Source organism: Podarcis muralis, chromosome 4 (assembly GCF_964188315.1).
Source record: "Podarcis muralis chromosome 4, rPodMur119.hap1.1, whole genome shotgun sequence".
Classification (NCBI taxonomy): domain Eukaryota; kingdom Metazoa; phylum Chordata; class Lepidosauria; order Squamata; family Lacertidae; genus Podarcis; species Podarcis muralis.
Window position 1 is genome coordinate 66662769 of NC_135658.1, and position 24197 is coordinate 66686965.

Genomic DNA, 24197 nt, shown 5'->3' on the forward strand with positions numbered 1-24197 from the left:
CTTACAGCCACCAGGAGTGATGCCTCAATGCCATCCACATGCACTACCTCAGGAAGATTTTGGGCACCGCATGGCAGGACAGTCTCAAGCAAAGATGTGTTCTCCCGAGCCCACATTCCAATCATGTACACACTCCTGTCTCAATGATGTCTATGCTGGCTTGGTCATGTCCACAAAATGGAAGATGGCGGGATCCCCAAGGATGTACTCTATGGGGACCTGGCTTCAGGCATGATGCCATCTCATGAGAATATGAGGTCGAGGGCTAGCTACAGGCTAAACATGGTTTTGGCAGATTCGAAAAAGACACTTGGCTATGAAACAAAATCAAAATGACTCCGGTGTTGTGTAGAAAAGGGTAAAAGTTGGGACTGGATACTTTTGTTACCTCACCCCGGCATAATTGGTTTTTACCAGAAGTAAAAGAAGACCTTTAATGATGAATTCATATCAATGAATTCTAGAGTTTATTGTTTACTGTTAATTATTGCATTCCTCAAGCTTTTCCCAGAGTTTACAAGAATAATAAAAATCCAATGTCCTTAGTTAAAATTAATATAGGCTTAGGTAACAATTAAAGAATAATAATGACTTTGTTGGGTTACAATATGTAACAAGACACTATAATCTTTTTTAGATGGCCAATATGTTCATTAAGGCTTGATTAACTGCTCCTCCTTGTAACATTGTCTTTCTCTTTACATTAAGCACCAGTAATTAGCTTAAGCAAACCCTCAAAACGATTAATGGCACTAACTTTCTCAAATGTTTTACGAAAACAGCAGCTACTGCAAAATGTGGCAGCTTGACTGTTCACTGAGGTAAAATATCGGCATCGTATTGCATTTACAGTGCTGCATTGGCTGCCTGTTAGCTACTGGGCTGCAAAGTCCTGTATAACTTGGGACCAAGATACCTAAATGTCCCATCCGTTCTATATTCAACCGATCACTGCACTCTGTATGAGAGGGCTTCATCCTGCAGGCACCACCCTATCTGGAGGCCCATTCTGCACAGTGTCTGTACTGATCCTGCCTGCTATGCAGTGGGAGGGAGTTCCAGGCAGGCATTGCTCCCTTCATCTTTTTGGAGCCTGCTGAAATCTTCTCTCTTTCAACAAATCTTTTAATGGAGACTTTGATCCCAGTTGGTGTCTGTATTGGATAGGAATTGATGTTATGTGTGTGTTGTTTTAAATTGTTTTCACATATGCAGTTGTTTCTGATTGTTTATATAAGTATTAACTGTTTTATTTTTAAATTTTCATTTTTTGCTCCTCACTAGAAAAGTAAAATTGCTTTTTTTTAATATACTGCAATTGTATTACTTTTATTCGGTTGCCATTCTTTGGCTTTCCCAGATGAATAACTTAAAACATTCTCGGCAGCACACAACAGTTTTAATACTCTGTGTTAATACATACCCTAAACACCACTATACCTTTCTACAAAATTGTTATTCAGTATTTAATTATATTTACCTAAATGTAATTACTTTGAAAATACAAATTTCTATTTCCATTATAGTTCTAACTGTTTTGATATAGGCTATTGTTTGTTTTTCTATTGTAAATTGCTTTGGGATGCCTTGTGGGAAGAAAACAATAAATGAAATAAATAAACCCACAGAAATTAACGGAATTAGGTTTATTGACTTCAGCATGACGAACAAGGGATAGCAGCCAAAGTCATAAATATATCAAACACATTGCATAATTCATATTTATGTTAGCAAACTAACAAAATGCTGAAGCCCTGCTAGTACAACTTCCTTCTATGCATAGGACAGGGTTTCCTCTTCCTCTCCTGTCCCCTCTAGACTGCTGAACACCCTTAACAACAGCTCCAGAGGCTTGTGGGACCCTCTGGAATAGATTGGGCTGTTAGGTGCAGGAGGAGAAGAAATAGAAGTTCTATTGTACAAGCAGAACACTGCATGCAGACCTATACGATCCCGAGTCACAACTTGTTTTTGTGATGTTGGTCGTTAAGTGTGAGCCTGTTTTCATAGAAAGCATTTCACAGTCCAGCACAGACATTTGCCTTCCTTTTCAGTCAGGTCATATTTATTTCTTTACAAAATATATTAGAAATGTCTAATATAATACAGAGGAGCACTGTCACTTGTTCTCCATGTTACAGAGGCCAAATGGGCCTTAAGCAGAAGCCGGAGATTTAGTGTGGCTGGCACCACGCTGTGAAGGACTCTCCAGCAGAGATTCAGCAGGCAGGCAGCCTTGCTCTGAACTTACAAAGGCTTTTCTTTATGTGGTCGGGCCTATGCAGTTGTGTTGTTGTTGTTGTTTAGTCGTTTAGTCATGTCCGACTCTTTGTGACCCCATGGACCAGAGCACGCCAGGCACTTCTGTCCTCCACTGCCTCCCGCAGTTTGGTCAGACTCATGCTGGTAGCTTCGAGAACACTGTCCAACCATCTCATCCTCTGTCGTCCCCTTCTCCTTGTGCCCTCAATCTTTCCCAACATCAGGGTCTTTTCCAGGGAGTCTTCTCTTCTCATGAGGTGGCCAAAGTACTGGAGCCTCAGCTTCAGGATCTGTCCTTCCAGTGAGCACTCAGGGCTGATTTCCTTAAGAATGGATAGGTTTGATCTTCTTGCAGTCCATGGGACTCTCAAGAGTCTCCTCCAGCACCATAATTCAAAAGCATCAATTCTTCGGCGACCAGCCTTCTTTATGGCCCAGCTCTCACTTCCATACATCACTACTGGGAAAACCACTTACGTAGGCAGTCGTTTTAATGAGTGCTCTGTATTACTTTTTAAAGTGTTTTTACTATTATTTTTATTATTATTATGGAATAGAACTTCCCTATTCTCATTGGAGAATTGTTGGAGGGTATAAAAACACTTTAATATGAATGAGTGAATGAATGAATGCCTAAACTTATTCTTAAAACATTGAAACATTGAATTATACAATTTGATATTTTATATACAGATGAAAGCTAGCTTTCTGTTTCAAACCAAACTATTGCAGATTTGATGAAATAGAAAAGGAAAACTCTCCTTCTCTTGTTTAAGCTGGGGAAAAACAGAGTGAAAGAGAACTTGAATTTTTCTGTTTTAGCATTGCCTTCAGGGATTAAATTTCTTCTGCTCCTTTCCATGCAAAGCCCAGGAAACATCACTGAGACACTGCTGAGAAGACAGAAACAAAATTTCAAAAGCAATTTTCATATATCTGATTCTGTTTCAAAAAGGGAAATGCGTCAGGGATGGTGATTTTCTCTCTCTGATGGGCTGTATTCTGCCCTGCAGTCAGCCTGTTCCTTACCTTCTTCATGCATTTATGCAGAAGGTTTTGCCTGAGTCTTCTATGCTTTGGGAATATTGATTATCCCGTTAAATCTTATTGCAATTTAATTTCTCTGCTGGAATGCAGAGCACTTATTTTGAACGTCAATTAGAAGGCCCAGCCTGATGACTGCATAGGATCCAAGTAAGAAACTGGGAGCAGCAATGTGGGGGTAAAATCCAGCAAGCATTTCTGTGGTGAACAGCTGTCTGTCTTGTCAATGGGGAGCCCCACATGACCCCGCAGTTTCCAGGATTGGTGGCAGAAGGGGATATGACAGGACCTTGCCCCCTTCTGTCTCTCTCATTTCATATAGGTCCAGCCCTACCTTTGACAGAGTGGCTTATTTTGAAGGTCATGAAAGGGAAACAAATTGTTAGTTAGTTATTATTATTGCATTTTTTAAAAATACCAGGAAGAGTGTTTTCTGCATCAGGTGCCAAAATCATTGGACAAGCAGGCCCTGGTACTCACCACCTCAGGCAGCAAAATGTCCTGAGCCAGCCCTGTCAAGATACACCATTGAAACTGAAGACACCAGTCTAAATGTTAGGTGAGTTGCTCACCATTACTGAAATCTAGCATTGGCCAGAAGGACAGATCCTGAAGCTGAGGCTCCAATACTTTGGCCACCTCATGAGAAGAGAAGATTCCCTGGAAAAGACCCTGATGTTGGGAAAGATGGAGGGCACAAGGAGAAGGGGACGGCAGAGGACGAGATGATTGGACAGTGTTCTTGAAGATACCAGCATGAGTTTGACCAAACTGCGGGAGGCAGTGGAAGACAGAAGTGCCTGGCATGCTCTGGTCCATGGGGTCACGAAGAGTCGGACACGACTAAACGACTAAACAACAACAACAAAAGCATTGGCCATCTTAATTATTAATATCGTCATTATAGCGAGACGTTTATTTCAAATATTTCTACCCTGCCTTTCGACTGTCTCATCTTTATAATGAAGGGCACTGGATTTTTTAAAAATAGATGGCCGATGTTTTACTAATGATTTGTCAAAAATCATACACCGCTTGGTTGTAACGAAACCTCTATAAACGGTTCATTAAAAAATATTTAATAGCTCAATAAAAACAGTTAGAAACAAATTTAAAGAACAACTGAAACCGCTTTGAGGTTTTCTCTGCAATCAAGTGGTACATAAATTTTACAAAATAAAATAAGTAAGTAAATAAAAGTCAGCAGTGAACGAAAAAGAGATGAAGGGGCAAGATCTCACCAGGACAAGGGGACAAGTCAACCCCTCTCCTTAACTGTGACTCCGAAAGCAACCCTTATCTTCCATGGGCAAGGCTGTCATTCACTCCTATGAGAAAAGTGCTTCACCATTCTTTTGTCCATCCCTGATACTGAGTGATTCAGCCTTTGCTGAAGGGATCCAGAAAGAGGCATTGATTGGGTCCTTCCTATGTTTCGGACCCCTGTCTCCTGCCTCTTCATATGTCATAATGATGGAGATCTTACCCGTTCATGACAGAAATTGGACAGGCAGCCACACGGCAGCACACACAGCCCCATGTGACTCTGACGTAACTTATACCTTTATGGCTATACTGCTAGATTTATGTTTGTATTAAACTTATTAAAGTAGCACACTGTTCTCTGCCTGCTGCCTTCGTAGCTAAAGTACAGAGATTCACGGAAAACAAAGTTAAAGCAATGGAAAATCAAAGTCGTGGCCTCCTTGGTGGGTCTCACAGAACACTCCTCGGGGCTACAAGCTTTCCTTTCTCCTAGTGTTATTTAATTAGCTAGTTAAATAGTTCAAAGTCTCTGCTGAAAGGATCATTTCCAGCAAAGAACAGCCAAAACTATAGGCTTTAGGGGACTGTGAGCCAACAAGTGACAATGGCTTTTGCTTGTGTTGGTGAAAACCTGGCTCTGGGCATGTTTCCTAAGCATGGAACATAGCTGCCAGCCAGATCCTGATCAAATAACAAATGCACACTACCATCCCCTCCAACATTTCTCTGATGAAAACAGGGATGCCCTATTCCATATTATTATTATTATTATTATTATTATTATTATTATTATTATTATTATTACCCTGCCCATCTGACTGGGTTGCCCCAGGCCCTCTCGGCAGCTTCCAACATATATAAAAATATAACAAAATATAACAAAATATCAAACTTTGAAAAACTGTCCTGTATAGGCCTGCCTTCAGATATTTTCTAAAGGTTGCATAGTTACCTATCTCCTTGGCTTGAGGGTTACATAACTCCATAACCTCCAGCATTTATCCAATGAATAAAGGAACCTCCTACAATCACCCCCAATATTTCTCTGATGAAAATAAGGATGTCCTAAGGATATTCCAGAATATTCCGGGATCAAATCAAAACAGGGATGGCTTGTGTAAATTCGGAAAACAGAGACACTTGGAGGGTCTGCGGTACATGCAAATGTGGTGAAGCCCAGCTACCTTCCTCCTATTGTGAGTAAGGCAACAGTGCCTGCAAAAAGATACCTCACAACCTTGGGGGGGGGTGATAAACAAAAAGGAAACCTCCCCCCGATTCCACAGCTGAATTCTCTTCCTTGAGAGGGGAGCCCTGCTTCCACAGGCAAGGCAACTGTATCATGGAAGGAGGATATACCTGTTAGAATTCCTGATCTATGATTGCAGTCATGGGGTTTTTGTCTATCACATGGCGGTATATGTTTTAACTCCACAGAGTGGGAAGTGACGGAAAAAGGATGTTTGTGTTACTGTGTTCCGTGAAGTGGGACTATTGTCCTTTGTCCTTTTTCTCTTTGCTGTCTGATGCTAGAGAGAGAGGGAGCCATGCTGCAGTGCTCCGTGTGTGTTTATATGTAAATAAAGTAGATTAGCCAAAATGCTGAGTTGCTGAGGTCTGTTGCGCAACTGTGCAAACTCTGCGGATCCCTCAGTGTGCTGGTGTCAGTTGGCATCGGTCACTGTGATGTTTGGGCTGAAGAAAGCTTTTGAAGCTCCCGAACGATCGACCAGGAGGGAGGGAACATGCCAGTTGGGCATGTGTCTCTGCCAGGGTCCTACTCGAGTGTAGGCTGAACACCTGACAGTACCTGTGTCCCTCAGCCTCTGCCCCCCAATCTCAGCCCCACCCATGTCATCCTCCTGTTCCACCTCCTTGTCCACCTCTGCCTGCTACTCCACTCCTGAGCCCAGCAATGCCTTGGAACTCGTGACATAAACACTTACATTAAGACATGAACAATACATAATGAATTTATTAGCTAATAAACCTGTTTGCAGACATGCAATTGTGCTTGTATCAGCCGAATTAAAAATTCTAACTGCAACATAGCTGCCAGCCAGATCCTGATCAAATAACAACACTGAGATAGGAAGGTAATTGCTGTCATTGAAGACCCTTTCAGGACTTTAAATTATGCTAGTGTTCTGTAATATACCTATCTCTATTCTGTTTGTATTAGATGGTGATGTGGTTCCCATTTCCAGGCCTCCTGCACTTCTCTGCCATCATCCTTAGTTTTCTTTGCCTCTGTTGTTTTAAATTGCTGCTCTGTAGTTAAGAAATCAGCAAGGCTTCCTGCTTTTTTCCCCTCCTAGCCCCCCCCCCCCGGCACTTTAATTTCATTTGGCACCTTGCTATTACAGAAACTTGGATTTATTTCTTGCACTGACATTGCTTCCCTAATATTATTGCCTTATGCACCATCAACTCTCTCCCACTCCCTCCATGCACCATGATGCATGTATAAAGTGATATTTCACTTCTTTGTAGCTTCCAGTCTGTCATTGTTTTGCCGGAGGAATTCAGTCATACACCTGCCTTTGCACAATTAGAGTAGATTAAAGCACCCTGAAGCTTTTGCACAACAAACCTATTTCAAAGAAACACACCAATTTTTTTGGCAGGAACAAGGAAGTGTGGGATACCGATTGATGGAAATTGTACAGCTTCTGCTCAAACCAATCAGAAGGCTCAATAAACAGTGAGCATCCTGATCAATTGCTTATGAAATTTTCTTACAATGAAGCAGTAGGTTTTGTTTCAATAAATAAACATTATGTAAACTCATTTATGAACAATAGCACAGAGTTTAGCATTTAAACCAGATCCTTGGGGGATCCCACTACTTACTTTTCTGCATTACAAGTGCTGTCTGTTTACTCCTACCCCCTGGAATCAGAACACACTGTATATTTATACTTCCAAAAAACTTTTGACAAGGACATGCACCCAAAACTGTTTAATGCTCTTGTCATAGCATAAGATAGGCCATCTGATTGATCAGTAATTAGTTGAAGAACAATAAACATAGGACAGAAGCAGAGAATTCTGCAGCATTTAGGGGTCACAGGGTGAGCAGATTATTGGCCAAGTCTACAGATGCAACCCAAACATTCAAGATGTTGGACTGCAAAAAGCCTCTCCTCAAGCCAAGTTAAAAAGCAACAAAATGGCAAATCCTCCCTTTAAAAAAATGCTGGTATGTGTTAGAAAAACACTGGGGCCAAATTTGAATAGTAGGGTGTCTGACATCTGGTGGGTGGGGCTTTTGTGTTGTTCTCCGGAATCGGCCCCTCCCTTCATGTGTTCGGTTAGGTTCAGTTAAAGAGACCAACTGTCATTCTCGCCTCATGATGTTGTTTTCGTTTCTTCAGTTTACAATTTTCTTTATTATTGAAGCTTTGTTTGACATATACGTGAGTCGCTTACTTTGCTGAAAGGAAAGATATTCTGCTGAAGAATGGTGGAATATCCTCAACTTGGGTGAGTGAGAAGATATTCCCAGTCTGACAGGAGGATTGCTTTTTCAATCACCCCACCCTCCACAACAGCATGTTGGCTCTTTTACAGTGCATTGGTGAAGAAGAAAAGTTGCATATTTTGTCAAAAGACCAGCCATTTCCCCTGGATAGTGAATTCTATCCAGACACAGTGCCTTTTTGATTATTTTGTCTGTTTCCCCTAGACTTTAATTGTGTCACCTCTATTTGACCTTATTCAGATGAACTTCCTGAAGAAGTGGCACAGGCATCATGGGTATTGATCTGTCTGATATCTTCCATGGGGAAAACGGAATTCATTTTCCCTCTCTCACATTTTCTTTCCTGTTTGTAGTTTCCTGTTTCCCTATTTGCCTGGCCAGAATAGGAAAGTGTTGTGTGTTATCTCTCTTTTTTGCCATGGACTTGTGTGGTGAGAAGGCTGGAAAGAAGCACTTGCCTTTGGGGAAGGGGAAGGGGAAAAGCAGGAATGACAGCTTTAGCTGTAGAAACAGGGGAAGAGACAGATGATTGAACTATTGTACTGAGAAGCAACATGACAGTGATAGATGGAATATGAGAAACCATGAAGAGAGAAGGATTGCAGCTGATGGCAAGCTTTCAATAGAGCAAACAGCGGCATCTGATTGTACTTTTGAGATGCAGGGGATGTGGTCAACAAACAGGATTGGAAGCTAGCAGTTAATTAGCTTTTTGCCACTGTAACTGAATTAGTATCCAAGTGGAAATCTAATGAAGTCTCATTTGAAAACTGAATTAGGAGAGTATAGAGCACTCTACATTTTAGCAAAGCTTTACATCTAGTAAAACTGCCCACTGCTTTGCACAGTGGTGGGGAACTATCCTCTTCTCCAAGGGCCATATTCTGTGGGGAGGAAAGTCTGTCAGGTGCTGAATGCCAAACAGTGGACTGGATGCTGCAGCAGGTGGTGGGTGGGGCCAGAACCGCCATCTTCTATCACTAGTCCCATCCACACCATACATTTAAATCATTCTGCATTTATAGAACTATGGCCCTTGCCCAAATGAAGTATCATTTGTTTGTAGCTTTACAAATCTCTAGATAATATATAGAGATATAATAATTTCTAGATAATATATTGCTTTGCAGACAGGTTCTGGCACCTCTTTTTCTAGAAAAACAGCACTGTATGTAGATATCTGATGAACATAACTACATCCTTTCAGCATGGCTTAATCTTGTGCCTAATTGTTTCAGAATTCTCCTACTTTTCATTTACATCGTGATACTAAGTAGCGTCAGTTGACAAGATAAATAGGCCTCCACAGCATCTTAGTTTTAGAGAGGCCATCTGTCTTTGCAACTTTCAGCATCATTGGGTAATATAAGTAACGTGTACATTTGATGGTCAGCGAAAGTACAGCACATTCCTTTCCTACCTCAGCCTCTGGAAAACATCACCAGAGCAATGCTGTTCTTAGCAGAAAATGAAATAAAAGTGTGATCACTCTCCCAGAATTCAACAGGAAAGCCTGGACAACAATGCTGAGGGAGTGCTAAATTATCCGAAGCAATTTAGGAAGGTGTCGAATTCAGCAGCAGAGGATATGATTTGCATTCAGAGTGTTTCAGGCCTAGGGACCTCTGCCTAAGGCTTTAGAAGACTGCTGCCAGTCTTATTGAATGGTGCTGGGTAAGTGGTGTGACTTGGTTTAAGGTTGTTTCATATGGCCAGTGTGATGAATGGATCCAGATATTCCAAGAGTTCTCTGTCATAGCCAGAGATTACACATCCAGATGAGTTTTATTGTATTGGCCCCACAAACACATTGCATTTTACTGAGGATGTAATACATGCTGCCTTTGGGTAATACTCAACCAAGTTCTAGTTAGAGCAGACCCAGTAAAATTTGAGTACATTCATTGTTTTGTTTTTAATGGACCTAAGGTATTCATCTCCAATAATGTCATATGGCTCTGCTCTGAGTATGACTAACACTGGCTACAGCTCCTTGATTTCAGTCACAGTATAGCACATTCCTTCTCACTCTGAAATATATTTCCAGGGAGATGATGTTACCGTAAGTGATAAGGTGTGCTACTCATATGACAAGCCACCTGTCTAACAAGCATATATAATTTTTACACATACACTCTGTGGAACAGTACCCCTGTTGGGATACAACAGGTGCCCACTATCTGTAGTTTTAGGAAATAATTAAAAACGTGGGTTTTTGTGTGTGTTTCAACAGACTTTTCCAGCTGGATGAAAATGTAGGCATTAGGTATTCATTTTAGGGTTTTTAAAAGTCTACACTTGGTTGTTCTTGTCCGGTTTTTAAAATAATTTTAGCTATTTTATGTCTGTAAAGTGGCTTGCAAGGCAAATAATAACAACAAGCTATCTGCCTCAAGGTTCTAGAAGGGTTATGTTTAACATAGCCATCTGTGGGTCTACACGTCCCACTGAAAGCAAACGGAGATTAAACTGAATTCAAAGATAATTTTCAGAAAGGAAGGGGGAAGAAGAGATGTCTCTAGCAGTTTGCTTACAATCTGAGCTCATGGAAACTGAGACAAGAGACCACTGAGAGCCAGTGTGGTGTAGTGGTTAAGAGCGGTAGTCTCGTAATCTGGGGAACCGGGTTCGCGTCTCCGCTCCTCCACATGCAGCTGCTGGGTGACCTTGGGCCAGTCACACTTCTCTGAAGTCTCTCAGCCCCACTCACCTCACAGAGTGTTTGTTGTGGGGGAGGAAGGGAAAGGAGAATGTTAGCCGCTTTGAGACTCCTTAAAGGGAGTGAAAGGCGGGATATCAAATCCAAACTCTTCTTCTTCTTCAATATATGCATATGGTGGCAACTTCCGACCTTTACACAACTAAAGCGAAAAGCTACTTCCTTCCTCTATTCTGAACTTAAGCTAATGTTTATATGGTCACAAGGATATAAGAGTGGAGCGAGGCATAAAAATGGCACCCCTTTTGGAATCCATCACATAAAGTGGGATGATTCATGTTGTTAGTGATAAGGCCATACCCTCACAAAAATAATTCAGGAATGAAAACAGGGGCACTTGTGTATTTAGAGGACCTAGTATCTAAATAATCTCTACTCCCTTCCTACACACTGCTGAACATCCGTGGAGGCAATAAATCATTTACAGTATATTCTTATTTAATTGTCCAATATCTTTCAAAACCATCTGTCATGCAACATCAAGCTTGATGATTGTAGTGGCAGATTAATATTTCCAGAAGGATAAGCACCAAGTGTTATGTTATTACAATGATCCCTTGAACAATTTTTAAACAGGTCCAGTTCTAATTATTTTGTGGGAGGGAGAAGATCTTGTAGATGTCCGCTGATGCAAATCCACAACCAGGACAAAACCACAACAACAACAACAACAAAAATCAAGGATAATTGCTTGGTTATTTAATATATATTTTAGGCAGTTTGGAACATATCAAGGCAGTTTGGAACATATAAAGCCACACAATGATGATAAAGTTATTAAGGAATTATTAGCTTGCCTTGAGCATCCAAAGCAGTATAGCACACATGCCCCAAATCAGCACTAAGCAACCTGAAAAAACCCAGAATGGGATCCACACAATCACCTTTAATCAGTTTTCCTTAATTCATAAATATACCCCAACACCCACCATTCCATTCTCATAGGGGTTTCATATTAACAGAAGTAAATGCCCTGGCAAGGTCTTCCTAAAAATGCTCCAAAAATCTGAGTAAGAAGCAGATGCTCCCATGTGTGTTAACAACTGCCCCTAGAGCCTTAATTGAAGAAGTGCATGAAGCAGCTCTAGAAGTACCAGCATCCAAGCATGTTATTTCATGGAGAGGGTTGTTGTGCTCTGGTCCTGTTTGTGGCTTCCTCTAGATATCTGGTTGGCCGCTGTGAATTACGGGTGGGCAAATCTGTCTGTTTCTGTTTCTGTCAGTTCTTCATTTTCTCAGCCTTAAGCTCAGTTCTCCACATCAGTTTGTAATATTCTGGGGTTGTTGTTTTTTTTAACACTCATGAGGATTCATAAGCATTTTAGTACAAATGTTTCCTAATATACACATTTCCACGAAAATTTCTCTCATACTTACATTTTTGCCAAGCAATTTCCCCATAGGTAACAAATTTGTAAATGTTCTTTTCACTAATATATGCATTTGTAGGGACACTTTACCCTAGTAAGTACATTTCTGTGCACATTTCTTAGCTGTAGTACTGTGCTGCAAAATGCAGAGGTGTGTGGGTTTCAAAGTAGCACTGCGTTTTGGTTTCTTTATTGTTTAGGAAAGTGTGAGGTAGGTTCCTCTTTCACTGAATTTAATTTCTCCTTCACCACTGCTGTGATTACAAGATATGGACCTTTGGACTGATCCAGCATTACTTTTTCTATGTTTGTGATGAAAATAGTCAACCATAACAATTAGGGCTTTTGTGGGACAGTGTTCGACAAGAGTCAGGCTGCAGGAAAATGGGGCTTTCCCATGAAGATTGAGCTGATAAGAATGTATACAAAGTTAACAGTGGTATGAAATATTGTACAGTTTGGGAAATCTATGTGTATGCTTTCTATTCAAAATCAGCAACTATGGTAACTGAAGAAATATTTGTTCATACAGAGCTGTAACTGACTTAGGCCCCATCTACGCCATATCTTTGGAGGAGTATCATACCACTTTAAACAGCCATAGCTTTCCCCCAAAAAACCTGGGAACTGCATTTTTTAAAGGTTCTGAGAGTGGCTAGGTGATTCTTATTTCCCTCAGAGCTACAATTCCTGGAGTGATTTATCAACCAATCCCTCTTCCCAGGGAATTCCCCAAGGCTGGGAAAACTCCAGTTTATGTGCTAGACTTTGCCTGTCAGACTTCCATACTGGACCCACCAGGCCATTTTCCCTAAACCATGATGAAACGGACATTGACATGGCTATAAAGGAGCAGCAGCGTAAAGCATTCCTTTGCTGGAGCACACCTTCTTTGAATTTCACCAAGTGGTTTCCATGGAAACTGCTGCTAAAATGGAGGGCAAAACCCCTCTGTTTTACCAGCAGTTTCAATGCTTGGTGCTACAGGAACAGAAAAGCCCCTGTGCTGCAGTTCCCAAGTGCCCGACAACCAACTGGATATTGGGTGCTTAGGCAGCACTGCGTGACAGAGCTTTGATGGATTGAAAGAACCATTTACCTGTCAATCATCTTAGGTAATAATGACATTAGTGGGTTGCCGCACCCACCTTGTCAAAGGCTCTGGCCTGCTGGGCCGAAAGCTTCCCCACCTGAGAAAGCACAAGCAAACTTAGTATCTATGACCCTACGCACGAATAGTGAAATTTTGTGCCAATCACTGTTGAATAAGGTGTAGCTGCACTCACACTTGAAAAAGCAATCTAAAGAACTGTTGCAAAGCTGGAAGTCAGGGTACAACATAGGACAGCGGAGAAGGGGCAGAAACTCAGCCAGGATGAGATTTTTCAGAGTTCTCAGACATGTGGGGAGTCTCCATAGGTACAGGAGGCCACCCACTTCGAGCTGTATTTACATTTGACCCAAATGAGCATCTTAAGAAAAAATTATTCCCACCTGGAAATCAAGTACTAGAAAAGCATAATATGTGTGATGCACAGTCACAATTAGAACACATTGAGAGTCCTATTGATTTCAGCCGCAGAAAGTTAAGAATGCCCTTATTGTTCTCCCATGACTGAAATCAATTGTACTTAAATAGTCTGGATTGCATCCAAAGACTGTGCAAGCTCTTTGTTCCAACTAACCCAGAACCTTCATTCTATCAACAAGGGCTTAAAAAAAGAAGCTGTTCATGGAAAAACACATATATAACAGGTAAACAACCCCCCCCCCCCAATAAATCTATACAGAAGGGTTTTCATCTGCAAAAAGGAAAATAACATGTCTGGCAAAATTTGCTGCTAATTCACACTGTGGAGAAAATGGAAGGCAAGGCATGGAAGGCAAACCGCTTGAGGTGATAAACAAGGGCCTCCCCTCCTTCCTGCTTCTCACTTGAAGAATGATCAATTTGCCCTCTCTGCTGCTCCATTTTTGGACGACCAAAAATGGCTGTTAGTGACCATGCCAACAGCAAAATTGTAGGACCACATCTAAATTCAAGTGAAGCAAAGCAGCCATTTTGAACATGCTATTGTCTGTTCAGCTGAAAATACAGCAGCAGAAAATTGATGTTTTCTCTTTTCATTGCTGATCAAGATGACTCAACAACTTCAGATAAGAAGGTGCACACAGTCAGTTCCTGAACCTGCTTAGCATGCTCATATGATAACATCCATCCCCCGCCCTGTCTCAAGCGAACATATCCTATTTTGCCAAACAACATTTCTCTGAAAGCACAGATAAGAAAGTTGTGCCTGGGGATCTAAAGCTATTTCTGACTAGCAACAGGTAGAAAAAGGCTGGCAGGGGTTGTTTAAATATCACATAAATACAGTTTTCTGGTGATGTTTTGCAGATGTTTTCTGGGGCTATTGCAGGTTGCGAGTAGAGACCAGTCCATTTTTCTGGATACTTTTGTTCCACACGCAACAGGGAGACAGATGTCAAGCCTATGAGGGAGATAATTGAATAGAAGGAGATGTGGGCTGGAACTCTCTTAGCCCTGTCAGTGCCAGTTCTGCAGAGACAGTCATAAGTGCTCAGTAAGAGCTTGTTCATAAGCTTAGTTGACCTGGTGGGGGAACTGGATTTTCATTCACGAGAGACATCTGACGAAAGAAGGCTAACTCCTGGTGCTAATTCTACAATTTTCACCACATCAGTGAAACCAACAACACCAAAAACTACTTGCAATCACATTCAGAAAATTGGTGGTACAATGTAGAGCGGAAGAGAGCTTACTGAGTGAGGCAGTCGCCATGTGCAGCTGTCGAAAAAAGGCAGCACCAGCAGGAGCCAGAAGCAAAAGCAAAACCATCAGTGGTTTCCAAGAATACTAAATAAAGTGCTTGTTAGTTTATCAGGCTTTATTTTGAAGAGATGAACTACTGATATTGACAACAGCAAAAAATTTTGAGGGATAGTTTTTCATCTGGGCTAAAAGGGAAACGGCTTCAGCTGGCTGGCTAAACCAGGTGAGGGAAGCCGATGGGTCTCAAATCCTTGGTGAATAAGGGTCTTCCACTGTATGTGAAGACAGGCTTTGGCAGATTGAGCGGACAAGACCAATAGTGGGTCCAATGGTCAAGAAGTTTCTGCATGTGCTGTAGAAGTGAGGGGCAGAAGGTTGTCAGCCTGGGAAGGGAGGCCAACTAGGAGAAGGAAAACTCTGATCCTAAACCTCCTCTGCCTTGTGGGAGATATACAGGAGAAGAAAAGGCTAAGAAGCAAACTCTATGCCAGGGATGTCCAACTCCCAAGGTCAAAGTTGTTGAGCTTTTTTTAAAGAAATGTGTGGAAATTTAGTAAAGGAGAAAGGGGCAAAGGGAAGAAGTCGCTCACCAAAAAATCGCTAAGAGAACAAACAGCCTCACAATGAAAATTCCGTCTCCCATTCTAGCGATCATGTGCGGATGGGGCGAGGCCGAAAGCTCTTATGCCACTGCAAAGGAAAAGGAGACCGCGATCGACCGGAACCTCCATGGGATCAACCATGAGATTCCAATCAACCTGTTTGACATCCCTGCTCTACACAAATCCAGAGTGGCGTTCCTAAAAAGGTTGGATGGTGTCCTGTCTTGCAGCCAAGCTGGTGCCAAAAATATTGCTCTGCTTTCCTTTGGAACACATAAGTGAGGCCAAGAGAGGGGTCTTGTTGTCTGGGCAGCCCAGGACCTCCATGCACACTGCCCAGGCTAGCACCTCATGGAGGTCAGTTCGGTGCTGTTAATGCAGCAGTTTGACTTCACCCGAGGTGCACTCCATTGTCTCTTGAGACAGACAGATACCAACAGCCAACATCATGTTATATACAGTGGTACCTCGGGTTACATATGCTTCAGGTTATATATGTTTCACTCCGCTAACCCAGAAATTTTACCTCAGGTTAAGAACTTTGCTTCAGGATGAGAACAGAAATCATGCAGCGACGGCGCGGCAGCAGCAGGAGGCCCCATTAGCTAAAGTGGTCTTCAGGTTAAGAACAGTTTCAGGTTAAGAACGGACCTCCGGAACGAATTAAGTACTTAACCTGAGGTACCACTGTAATCATATAGCATGTGGGGAGGGGAGGTTTAACCCTCCTCTCTTTAGCTATTATCCTGCCAACATTTGTCATGTGCTACAATTCGTGATAGAAAAAAAATCTTATTGGCAACAATGGGATTCCCCTGCCCCCTAAACAGAGCGTGAGATCCTCCCCATCAGGATCTCAGTAGGGGAGGGAAGGACAATTTAAAAACAAAAATGAAAACCAAAAAACCCTGCTGTGGCTTTAACAGTTAAAACACAGAGGCAGCTAGTTCAGAATGAAACTTGTAAAAAGAGTCACCAACACCCACAACTGAGGTCAATCACTAATCAACAATTTCCTGCCTTGAGGCAACACTTACTTTGCTTGACAATTTAGCTAGTGCTGGGAAGGGTATCATGACCTGTAAAACACTTGAGTAAGCCACACTGGTACTGTGAAGCTCTGTCTTTATTAGATTGGGGATTTGGAAGAAATGATCTGTTTCAGAATATTTGTCTACTGGTCACGACCATGCTCCACCATGACAAACAGAGCTGCTGCAGAGAATGTTTGGAAGAGATAAATAGATTAAGGGGATTAGATGTTTACTTCTTCTTAGGTCAGAGAACCTACATATTTGTCTCTTATGGTTTTCTTAATCCCAAGATCTAGGGCTGAGCCAAAAACATCTTACAATCATTTCATGTTTGATTCTATGGGCCCTTCCACACTGGGTTTCCTTTTTGTGTGGGTGCATTCTGTGCTATATTGTTGATACCATAACAGTGCCTTGGTGGTGGGTTTATATTAGACTGTCCACACATCATTCCACTTTACTAGTTGATCCGCATTGCTTCCTTAGTGTCTGGAGGGACACACTTGTGCTATAGTGCAACAAAACTGGAACGCCCTGTCTGCTGCAGAACACATGGTAGGTGTCACAGTTTGAAAGCTTGGAGCAGCCTGGAATTACTCAACCCCATGACCCATTCTGCCCCATTCAGCATTGCTTAAAAGGCAAAATAAATCTGTACTGCAGAAAAGTCTTCAATATTAGTTATAATAAGATAAATGTTACAAAATAACAAGTTGATGCATTAGAGGCAAGCAGTGGGCTTCAGTGGTTAAATAAACATCCCTCTTTCTGGTCCCTCTAGCACACAAACTTGGCTTCGCAAGTCTCATCTTTCCGTTGTGATAGCTCTTTCTGGTGCTGAATCATCAGGTAACTTATCTCACTGAAATGGAAAAACACAAGCCCCCTCTGACACTTTTGCCAGAGTGGAACCTCTTGCCTAAGGTCAACTTCCCTTTACAGCATTTTAAATGCTATGCATTCAAAATCAGCATTTGATGTGCATTAAATGTAACTTTAACAACTTATCAACATGCATCTTGTGAACTGCCCTGAGACCTGTGAGTATAGGGTGGTATACAAATTTAAGAAATATAGTAATTATAATAACCATCCCAATACCACCATGAGAAGATATCATCCTGAATACATGATGTTGAAAAATTCCTCCAAGACTGGTCTCTTCCTTAGCAGCCTGGCCTATGCATTCCTAATTCATTTCCAGTGCAGCTTTTCCATGATCAAAGGTGAAGCAGGGAAATGCACAGCTTGGAGAAAGAGCCGAGGGAGGCCTGGTCTCTCAGACAGCAGGACAGGAGGCAGAAGCAGATGAATGTGATGTGCCAGAGATGCAGTGAACAGGGATTTAAAGATGTTGGTGGGAAAGCTGTGTGGAGAGCACAGGATGCTGCCAGCTGGCACTGACTGATGGAGACTGAGAGCAACTTCTCTAAAGCGGGACTAGGAGAGAGCTGAAACTCTTACTATGCATGGAAACCTCACATGGTTGCTGGAAAGTGGGATCACATAGTATCTATTGAGGCCCATGTAAAAACTTTGTTGGGGTATTAAATCTGAACATCAGAAGATATCCTAATAACTTCAGGCTGACATATTTACCCAGGCCCAAAGGAACTTCCACCCTCTATGTGAACACAGGTTTCTCTTAATATACACATTTTTGGCAAGCAACTTCCTCTAATATAATCCTTTCCCCCCATATATTATTTTCACTAATGCATGCATTATGTACACACTTTACCTAATGTATATACTTTGTATATTATTATTTTTTGGTTGGCAAATGCACTGCAGAATTTGGAGAAATGTGAACTTTGAGAGATAGCAGCATTTTAGTTTGCGCTTTAATTTGCACTTCCACAACCGGTATGCAAACAGAAATAATTTATCCCCTATTCGTATCAGACATAATGCTGTGACGGCATTGACAAAAATCAGATAACTAGCCACTGCCACTGTAGATTCAACAGCAGTGTAAGCAGATGAGTCAGAGCCTGTGACGGCAAAGGCAAAGGAAAATAGCACAGGGAACAGTGTAGGAGGCAGTACATTCACCTAAAATGAGAGGGATACGGTCAGCATGCATTACTGGTCTGTCTTTTTTGGTATACAGGACTAAACTGCCTCTAGGCTAGACTACTGCAAGGTACGGGGGGGGGGGGGGAGGAAGCTGCCTTTGAAGATTCATGGAAGCTTCCATTAGAGCCAAATGCAGCAAGAAGATAACTCAGTGGGACAGTTCTACTGAATATATCTCACCAGTTCTTAAACAGCTTATTGAATGCCACCTGGTTTCTGGATCCAAATCAAAGCATCCATATAGCCATAAATTATTTGGGACTTGGAAAGCTTTTGTAGCATGATGCATTTTTGGCTGACTTAGAAACTTGTCCATAAACTTGCTCTTGGTACAATGTGCAGCACTCAAGACTGCTGGCAGTCAATGTAATGTTGCATCTATTTCATTGCCTCCTGATTTGAATCCAGATCCCATTCAAGGTACTGTTTGTGACCTTTACCAGACTCAGAAAATGGAGGGTTCTTCTCCTGAACAACAAAAAGAGTTTTCTCTTTTCTCCTGGACTATACACAAGTATTATGTTTGAGCTCTTGACATGCTTGCAATTCATTGCAGACAATCCGGCCTTCATAAAGTTAATAAATCAGCGGGGATGGAGTAATTCATTGATCCTAAGAGCCTGTCCTCTTATTTTATTTCTATGTGGCTACCCTCTGCTTCAAGATTGTGGCACCCAATGCATAAATTACTGGTGTAGAAGGGCAAATGTGTGTCCTTTACATGAATATTGTGTATAATGAGAGCGCCTTCTTCATTTACACGCCTCACACATAGGAGGAAACAACCAAAACCCAAAATGATTTAAAAACAAAAAAAGAGTTGTAAATCAGATGGTTAGAATACAAAAATCAATTGAAACTCAAATTTTAAACTGACACTTTACAGTGAAGTTTGTGCTGGTGTGGAACTCAGGTTTGCAAATGAAATTTCTGTCCCCCTGGTGGGTTTTGCTCCATAAACCTAATTTAACCACCACGCCCCAAATTGGGTTTTGCCAAACAAATTTCATTGAGCTGGTTAAAAAACTTAGCTGTTCTGTCAGGGTTTGTTGAAGCCCATTGGTCAAGGAAGAGTCCTAAGTGTCTGGGTGGCGTTAGAATGGGGTGAACTGGAGGCAGCAGGCCGCAGTGCCTCAAATAAAAAGATGTGGGTTACAGGTAGCAAAAGTCCTAAAGCTGAGGCAAGGCAGGGAGCCAGCCAGATGCAAGAACTGCAGGTTGCTTCTAGGGGGAAAATTATTCTGACAACTCCCTGAGCAGATCTGAACCCTAGGTAGTGAGGCAAGCGTCAAAAACTGCCTAGGTCTATTTCCCTTTAATGAGAGCTGGATGCTCTGGCTTAGGGTCTATTCACCCTGGCATTTTGTATTCTCTTGATATGCCTGCTAATCGGTCAAGGAATCTTCAGTGATTGGTGAGGCAGTTCTTTGGTTGTCTCAAGCTGATCTGCTTGGTTGGCTTGGGCTGACTCTGAGAGGTCTGGGTTGTTGATTCCTATTGGACAGGAGGCTTCTTCTGTGCTGGACTTCATCATAGGCTCCATCCCAAATGAGGCTTCAGATCCCCAGAAGTTGGGTGAGCTCTGAACCTCATGTCCTTCAGGTCTGTATCGGCATTATTACCCAGGGATAATGTCCAGACTTGTGACATTCCTGTTCTGTATTGGTTGGGACATGACAGTAGGATATATTTCTGATTGCTTTCTGTTTGCTGTTCATGCATAAATTTCAGGCTTTTGGCTTGATACTTTTGAGATAAGTTCTCCCATAATTGTGCTCTAAGGAGCAACCCTTTAGATAAAAATTATTATCCATCATAAAGCTTGGGTGCCATCAGGACCAACATCAGCTTAAGTAGTTCATATCTATTACTAACACTGTTTAGATGTCTAGCTTACTATAGGTGTAACCAGAGAAATATGAAAGCCATGTTTCATATTTCATATGACCTCGTCCTTCTTCTTAGTGATTCATAGATCATTGGCCCAATGCAGAGAGGTGTCTGTGCTTAAAGTTAATGATGCAAAACTGGAGATCTTACTAATAAATATAATTGAGAATGAATGAGAAACTATTCAGACCCATTCTGGTTATACGTGGGTTATGGGATGTGTGGAAACATTTACATTAATTACATTACAGCCAATTACATTACGGGGGTTTACCTTATAGCTAATGGTTCAGATTTAATTTACTATATCAAATCCATTAGGTGCATTGAATTCAAATGCACTGGAAAAATTATCATGCCTTATAAGAACACATAAATTGAAAATGGTCGATCTTCTAATGTACTATTTCATTTACAAACAATTCCAGTCAGGGGAGGGAAACACAGGCCTCTGGACTGAATGTAGCCCTCTGGGTTTCACTATGGGCATTTATTTATTAAGAGCTATTTCACAATGGAAATACCCCCAAACACCTTGTATCAAGGGGTAGTTTAACGAAGTATAGCATTACTTTAAAATGGGGAAAAAATCTACCTAATTAGGACTGGTTTGCACCCTAATTTCCTGGGGGAAAGAGGCCCCATTTTTAACACGTTAACTCTAAACAACTCTAAAATGTGTATAAAAGGTTTATTTGTCTCAATCCTATTTTTATATTCTGATTCTGTCAAGCATTTAAATTATTATTAAAACTGAATTTAAGGGATGCTGAGGAATGTGATACAAATTGTCTATTGGACCTTAATCTGATCTTTGGGAACTGAAAAGAGACAATGTAATTGGTGGTTATATTTGAAATGTGTGGTTAATGAAATGTTGAAGAACGTATTGGTCTTTTGTAACTGAAAAATCCTCAAATTAACTATATAAAAAACCAGAAAGTCACAGGGCTGTCTTTCACTTGTAGGAGGTCTCACAAGTAGGGCAGAGGTCTCAGTAATTCTCCTAGATGAGCTTTATACCTAGGATGTGACCTGGCCTTTACATAGTACTGTACCACAAAAATATTATAGCTATTTGATTACAAAAAAGAGAGCGGTAATGAGAGACTTTGGGATATATAGCTTTAAACTTTGAGTATTTCAGTTCTTCAGGTTAGTGGAATAAATGTCAAGTACTTCAGGCATAATAGCATAATCAGGAATGAGCTGGAAGACATGCCACCTATTAGTGCTCCATGTACATGGCGATTTATTATGATTACACTTTCATTGCACATATGGCTTGAGATGGGTGCTATAGGTGACTTTCTTCTTCTTCTTCTTCTTTTTAAAATATGATTAAAATTGCACATCACCACAGAATCTAATTTCCATATAATTAAACCCTTGCATGACTGGTTGGATTTTTGGAAGATTGGATTCCCTAGCATCCTTCGAAACTGGACTCCTCTGAAAATCTTCCAAAATGGGGAAAACTGACACCTAGCTCTCCAGAAAGTCTTAACTTTAAATGGAATGCTGTTGAAAAAGAATTGAAATGTGGAGTATGCAATGCTTTTGCTGTGAACTTCTTTGTGAAATTCAAAACAAGAAAGTGATATATGGTGGCAGGATAACTGCTCCTTTTATCATCCAGACTGCACACCGTCTCATTCAGTTTTGGAATGAATTGGTTACGGTATGTGAAGGATGAGCTCCTCTACAGGAGACAAAGCACTTGCATTACAAAATGGACTAAAAGCACAGCAAAGTTAAATTCAGTTTGCTAGAATGGAAACCTCAAGCTCACTTTCATTGCCTGTGTTCAACTGTTGAAAGTAAGAAGTACTATTAGAGTTCTTTTAGTTATGTGTGGGGTGCCTTACCCTCACCATCTGGGAGTTTGGGTGGCCATCTGTCAGGGACCCATTAGCTGTGATTTCTGCATTGCAGGAGATTGGACAATATGAGTGTTGGGGTCTTTCCCACTTCTACAATTCTATGATTCTTACAGCTTTGCACCCCAATTGACTGTTACCCTCACATGAACTGGCTACACAAGTGTTCCAGTCATGAGAAAGAGGTAACATTTCTAGGCACTCTAAATGACTGCGCCCTAGAACAGTTGGTCATGGAACCAAAAGGAGGGATAGTGACTTTGGGCGTATTCTTGAATGGTGCCCAGGACCTAGGGTGCGATGTAAATGTTGTCAAGCCAATTGGGAACAGTGACCGTAGTGTTATTAAATTAAATATACATTCAAATGGCCAATTGTGAAGAAAATCCAACATGCTCACATTTGATTTTTTTAAAAAAGGAAACTTCCCCCAAATGAGGAGATGGGTAAAAATGAAGTTGAAAGGCAAAGCAAAGCAGGTCAACCCATTCAAAAATGCTAGGGAGTTGTTTAAAAACACAGTATTAGAAGCTCAGTTGGGTCAGGAAAGGTTCTATTAGAGGCAAGAATACTTGCTTCAAAAAATTGAATTATTGTCCAAATGAAGAGAATGAAAAGGAATGCCAGCTTTGGCAAAAGAAGTGCAAGCAGGCAGGAAGGATGTTAAAAAAGAGAGAAAGTATAAAATCTGAGTTTCTTAAAAGTGGGAAAGCTCCGTCAAGTGGAAGAGAAGGGAGAGGGAACCTGTCGTCTGCAAAATGTTGGATACAGCTCCCATCATTCATGCCCGCTGGCCATACTGGCTGGGGCTGATGGGAGCTGGACTCCAACAGCATCTGGCGAACTTGAGGGCCCCCCCCCTATGTTCTACCACCTTACAGAGCTTTTCAGAGATGCTCCAGCAATTTTCGAAGGGGAGGTGGGAGTCAATTTAATTTCTCTATAGAAGATGAAGCAGAAGTTTCCACCTGTTTATGAACATTTGCAGTGTTTCCTTTTATTTTATTAGTAGAAGAGTTTGATGGGATATTTTGTAAGCCTAAGCACACACTGTATCCAATATAGCTATAAATATATTGATAGCCACAATACAGGCATTTGATGAGACTTGGTTTCTGCCCAGCTAGCCGGATGGATAAATAATGATTCTCAGATACACATGAAACCTAATTTTCTTATTATACAATCCAGGTTTATTCCAGCAAGACTTTGTCTTCATTACATACTGTAAAATGATGCCTTCAGGCTTTTTACTGGCCTTCTGAGATTGCTCAGATTTATTAGAGCAAAGTGAAAACATACATTAGAAATATGGAGTACAATGGCTTTCCCCCAAAGTTGTCAAGCAAGCATCTATCAGGGGAAATGATCCTTGGCCTGTGAGGGGAAAAATGTGTTGACTTCTACAGCTAAGCATTAATTCTTTATAGTGAGAGAGTGGTAAGGAATGATGATCTCTTAGAGAGGAAAAAAATATATGAGATATAGATGTTACTTTTTTAAAAAGTCTTATAATTACTATTTGTCATTCACAAAGTCTGTATTTTGGAAGACCATTGCCAATTTCTTAAAATAGAACTTCTGGGACTCAAATCTGCTTGGATAACGTACTCTTTCACCTGGTTTAGTCTGAAATATCTGTAGGCAGCCTGTGGTTGCTCAACAAAGAGGAGGAGGAGGAGGAGGAGGAGGAGGAGGAGGAGGAGGAGGAGGAGTTTGGATTTGATATCCCGCCTTTCACTCCCTTTAAGGAGTCTCAAAGCGGCTAACATT

General features: G+C 41.3%; 1 long non-coding RNA gene across 1 annotated transcript in view; it reads left to right on the forward strand.

Annotated features, from left to right (window-relative positions):
• Positions 1-7726: 7726 nt before the first annotated feature.
• LOC114595346 (uncharacterized) overlaps positions 7727-24197 on the forward strand; it is a 47344-nt gene continuing 30873 nt past the window's right edge. The window contains exons 1-2 of the long non-coding RNA XR_013392468.1: positions 7727-8058; positions 17357-17499. This is a non-coding gene — a long non-coding RNA (uncharacterized LOC114595346). The remainder of the gene's footprint in view (positions 8059-17356; positions 17500-24197) is intronic.